Genomic DNA, 6,465 nt, shown 5'->3' with positions numbered 1-6,465 from the left:
CAATAACATAAATAGGGTATCTCACTAGACCTTTCGGTCTAACCCTCGTTTTGTAATTTTAACTATGTGTTGCAGGAGGTTCGGACAGTAAGGGGGAAGGGGAAGGTGTAATATTTTCCTATATGCGTTTCTACTTGGAGATCTGTTTTGATTAATTAGTACAAGAAATGTATTTCGAAATTTTGGACCTTGTAATTGGTCATGTTAGATTCTTGTACTAAGGGACCCGAATGGAATGATATTATGTATTTCCTTTATATGAAATATGTATTACATGCAATATGTGGGTTGAAGCGTTACATTTAATCATATGTTTAATAGTTAATCATATTTGACAAATAAAAATTAATAAACTATATAAAGTTATCAAAAAATTAATTGATTTAAAAAATACATAAATGTAATAAAAAAAATTATTAAGACAATTTTGATCATATTAAATTAAATAGTTTTTTTAAAATAAATTCTATTCATATTCATTCCTACCAAAATCTACATTTTTGCATACTTTAAAACACAAAAATATACTCAAAACAATGTAATTAAACTTTTATTTTTAACCCCTTTCATTTATTACTTTTCTATTTTACTATTGTTATACCCTGATCATATTAATCGTTCAACAACCGTCAAACAATTTATTAATTATGTTTTCAATGTTAAAAAAAATAAAATAAAAAATAACCTTTATAATTTTTTATTTATTATAGTTGTATTGATTTTTTAAAAATTTGATTGATCATTATTTTATAAAATAAAAGGCGTTATCAACATTTGCAATGATATCAATTATTTTAATCAATATCTTCGTGAGTACAATTATAATTTAAATATTTTTTGTATACGTTTAACCGGTATTGATTGAAGGTAGTCTATGTAATTGCATCAAGAAATCTCTAATGTTTCTATTGTGGCGTAATTGTAAGCATTGGGTACTTCTAATACCGCTCTTACATAACTCTTACTACTTCTATTATGGCATGCCCATGGGGCGCCATGCCCTACCATGACGCATAGTATTGGATCACTCCAAGGATATGTGTTAGGTATGATGAAACTTTTATCCAGAAACTATTTCAACGGTGTCATCAACTCTTTCAGCTCAGATGGTGCCAAATGATATGGTGTTCTGGCTACCGATGTCGTTTCGGGTGTTAGGTCAATTTGGAACTCAACTGACTGATCATGAAGTAAACTGGACAATTCATTTGGAAATACTTTTGGGTACTCACAAACTACTGGCATAGATTCTTGTTTACTTTTTTTCCTTTTTAGAATCAACCACATAAGCCAAGAAGTTTTGGCACCCCTTTTGAATACATTTTCGGGCTCTCTGAATAGAAATCGGGTTTGTATGATGATCCCGCTGATCACCATAAATATGTACCCTTCCACGACAGATCAATATGTACCATCTTCTTATTACATACAATGTTGGGCTTGATTTTCTAACAACCAATCCATGCCCACTACCACATCAAATTCCCTTATTGGCATAGGGGATAATCGGATCCGTATCATACACCCTTCTATTTCTATTTGGAAATTATTATACACTTTGGTAACATAAACTTGACTATTATTAGCAGTATCAACTACTAATGCACAGTCTAGGGGTACAGGTTTCAAATATAAACATCTAGCAAATAATGGTAATACAAATGAATAATTCGCACCAGAATCAAATAACACCTTAGCATATACGGAGTTTATAAGAAACATACTCATTACCACATCCGGAACTTCCTCCGCTTCCCCTCTTGACATCTGGAAGGATTGCTCTTTAGCCTTTCCAGTTTCACCCCTTCTGACAGTGATACCCCCACGATTACTCTGAGGGTTACCAACCAAATTTGATCTTTGATTTCTCAGTTGTGGGTAATCTGGTTTGATATGATTGGGAGAGTTGCAATGAAAGCAGCGCTGAGGCATTTGACAGCCTTTAGAAAGATGGCCCGACTCCCCACATCTATAACACCTTATTTGTTTAACATTGCATTCACCTTGATGGACATGGTGACATCTTGGGCAAGGTCTCTCATTGAATCTTTAAAGTGGACTATTTTCAGATTTCACAAACTTGGATCTTCGAAGTTCTTGTTGAAGATCCATCCCACTTTCTTTTATACCCAACTTTCTCTTCATCGGTCTATTCTTATTCCTCTCAGTAGTTTCAGCTACATCAACAACATATGAGAAGGTAATGGGATCCATCGCAATCACAAACTCTCTGATAAAGGGTTTCAATCCCCAAATATATCATTCAACCTTGCGGGATTCCGAGGAAATATAATGGTCAACAAATCTGGAGTGTTCAATAAATCTTTCTGTATGCTCTTGTACCATCAGATTTCCCTATTCTAACTTCACAAATTCTTCCTCCAACTGCCTCACTGCTGCTTTAGGGAATAACTGTTCTTTAAATCTATCTGTTAATTCCATCCATGACATTGATTGCAAGATATTGGGTTTAGACAATGACTCAACTTCCCACGAGTATAGAGCATGTGATTTGAGCGTAGAAACAACAAATCTAACTCGATCTTCATATAAACATTTGTTGGTATTAAAGACCGACTCAATCTCTTTTAGCCAACATATAGCCTTTATTGGGTCTCTCTCACCAGAAAAAGTCGGAGGTTTACATGAGATAAACATTTTAATGTCACCTTCTCTTTCATTTGAAGAGTGAATTTGTAGAGTAATTTAAACTCTTTCAATTTCTACTTGGGCAGATATTCCCAATATAAAGTTAAAGTATTTCGGAGCTCACTCATCTCCTCTGCAAGCATATCCCGAGTAACGTACTCCAATTTTTGAATCTGCTCCCAATTTACAAATCCGGTTCTTTCCTGCTCCTCGTTAACATTTTCTTAAATGGACTCCCCTTGTTCCAGACGAATCTCAAGAAGAGTAATTCTACCTCTTCCTCGACCCCCTGCCTCTACCCCTACCTCTGCCTTTCCCTCTATCCCTACTAGCAAGTAGATTCTCTTAAATGTTCTCAAGAGAGCTATTTCCTTCTTCCGGGTTTATCAATGCAATTCTTTCAAATCTTCTTGAATGACTTTCCATTTGACAATTTACAAAATTTAATAATCACATAATCACATTCTCAAATATAATAAGGTATCCAAGCACAAACATATACCTATAAACCAATATTACATTGGTCAGTTGTAATTTGAATTTACCTTACATATCGTTCTTTTAACTCATCATATTTATTCCCAAAGTTTCTACAAATGCCAGAGACCTTTAATATGCAAATAATATAGTTTAAGTCTAGGTATCATACTGAATACCTAAATCTCTTAAACTCTGGCTTTGATACCAAAATTGTGACACCCCATTTCCATATTTGTATATAATATACATATTACATATAACATGAAATACAATAATTACACATTGATCCCAGATATACAAATTACTACATATAAAAGTAGTTACAAACTTTTCAATTTTACACCAAGTACATGACTTGCAGGTACAACAAGTTTTCAAGTACATGCACAACAACAGCTTCCAAAATTCATAGATGTAAAGCAATCGTAACTTCTTTCACATGTTTCCCTTCCCCTTACTCTCTATATGTGTCCGACCTGTAATGCACATTTTTAATACAAAACGAGGGTTAAACCATAAGGTCTAGTGAGAAATCTCTTTTGATTTTTATCACAGGGTGAAAATCACCAAAACATTTTTAGGACGCCATATTTGTATTATAACAAATAAACAATGTTTTATTGAAACAAACCTCTTTGTCGCATCATATAGATGAGACAACATCATCTTATCACATCAAACCTATTGAGGTATCAAACTTGTCGCATAAATACATAACACTCCAACTTGTCGCAGCTTATTGATGCGATAACACATTTTTGTCGCATCATACACATGTGATAACCCCAGTTGTCGCATCTCATTGATGTGATAACAACCTTTCCTCGCATCACACTGGTGTGATAAACATCATTCCTCCATCATAAGGATGCAATAAATGTACTACTCGCTATCACACGGATGCGATAAACATCTTTCCCGCATCACATTGATGCGATAATATCATCTCATCGCATCATAAAGATGCAAAAAACCAAACTCATCGCACCATGAAGATGCGATGACAGTACTTCACATGATCAAAATCCCATTTTTAACATACAGTTGATTGTGTCACCCTTATCCCAATATACGTCTCTTCCAATTATGTCACATTTATCCCAAAATACGCATCTCCTTATTATGTTACCCTTATTCCAATCAATTAATAATATTATATCAAAACCCAAACTCATGCTAAAAATAACATATAATCAATTTTAGAACATCCACGTATAAAAATAGGAAACCATACGGTTTCTTCACCAAAAGCAAATCAAGTGATACTTTTTAAAATAAAGCTCACCTTGTAAATATAATTAGACGAAGGCTTTAAACAACAACGAAATCAGATAATGATCATGAAAGCGATTTCTTCTTCTCTTTTGTTTCTGTGTCTTGGAATCCTAGAAAATAATTCACATCTACTCTTATTCTTATTTTTTCCAAGAATAGAATAAAAGAAACTAAATTCACTCTTATCTATAGTATATTATAAAACATTTGACAAAAACTTTTAAAAACCATTTTTTATGCAATAAGTACTGTTTATTGATGCATATTACTTAAAATTCAAGATTACAAGCAATTGTGGGTAAGTATAGCTTATTAAAGTTTCATGTTTAATTATTATAACTAAGAACAGATAAATATATCAAATACATAATAAGCATCTTATTTTAAATACTAAAAATCTAAACTATATTTAGGATAATCTTTGAGTTCTAACAAAATCCCTAATTATTATGTTTATAAAAAATTATATTACTAAAATAAAAATAAATTACTTCGTTATTAAAACCAAATTAAATTATAATAAAGAAATTGAATTAAATAAATTAAACAAAAAAACTAGAACTTGTAAATAGTTAATTTGATACTAATATCGATATACCTTTTTCAAATTTTTATGATATCTTCAAAATTTTAATTTATTCAAACATAAAAACATTATCGAGTTTCTCAAAATCATATAAATTGGTATTATAACATTGACATAGACAAGAATAAAATGAAACATTAAAATCGAGATTTATCTCGCTGCATTGCATGAATATAATTCTAGTATGTATTTACAAGGTTGAGGTGGTGTATAAGGAGATATTTTAAACAAATTTTAAAAAATGCACCCCTCACTTTCACCACTTATCCAAAAACAACACCAAAACTTTTAACCACAAATCCAGTCATCACAACTTCTTCTACTTTAGTCTTGATCTTAGCTAAGATAATTCAGTTGATTTAGTGTTGTGCTCATAATTTCTACACTATTTGAAACAACTTGTGTTAATACTTCAATCATCATCCATGTCTATTAGTGGCGCATTAATTTAGCAGCTCAAAAAAACTTTCAGCAATTAACTTGCGACATGTACTCGCTGAAACTTAAACATGTGGCACCTCGGTTCTCACAAATGCACCGCAAGAAATGGAACCTTGGTTCAAACTAAGGCACCACTATATATAAATGGGAACTACAACCTTATTCAAACTAAGGGTGTCGAACCATCATGCTAAGATACATCAATCATACGTATGTCATCTCAAGTATATTAAAAAGACGTACTAAACATGACCTAACTGGATTAATAAGTCAAATAAGTATTTCAGTGAACTTAATAAAAATAAAATGACTTATGATTCAAAACATGACCTAACTGGATTAATAAGTTGAGAAGAAAATGTTTTCGATCAAAATATAAACTACCAATTGCCAAACGTTTGATCTCGTCTAAACTAGATACGTTTTTTGGTCTGAAAAGAACGTTATGTCTTCAAATTCTAAAATAAATACAAAGTGTCTTTCGAGTAATTCTTTTTTAAATATATAATATTTTTTATGTATAACAAACCTGACACGCCGTTATAGTCGGTGCGATTTAAAAATACGACCTCCAAAAAATTAAGTTGTACCACGTACATTAAAGTTCGCGTGACAAATGTAAATAATTTGAGAACGAAATAGCTAATTTCATAGTAGGTCTTCATTAGGTCCTATATAAACTTGATCAAAATACATAGAGTAAAGTACAATGTTGGTCAATGTGGCTTGTCGATTGTAACAGTTTTCGTCCCTATAATTTCGAAATTACATATTGTTCGTTGTGGTTTGTGAAACGATCGGATTTGGTCCCTCCTTTTTACTACCATAAATTTTAACCGTTAAGTTAAGTGAGCGACATTTTAGTCTTTTTTTTTTTTTAGATTTTTATTTCATTTTCTTTTAAATATAAAAAGTTTTTTTATAATGTCCACAAAAACTCACCCCACTTGTCCCAATTCAACCAACCCTACCCAATAACGTCCCTCACCTCCCTCCTGTGAATCCCTTCCTGCGAATCCCTTCCTGCTGGTTAA

Source organism: Cynara cardunculus (assembly GCF_001531365.2).
Source record: "Cynara cardunculus var. scolymus isolate 2C chromosome LG 6, CcrdV1, whole genome shotgun sequence".
Classification (NCBI taxonomy): domain Eukaryota; kingdom Viridiplantae; phylum Streptophyta; class Magnoliopsida; order Asterales; family Asteraceae; genus Cynara; species Cynara cardunculus.
This window is presented reverse-complemented; position numbering follows the sequence as displayed.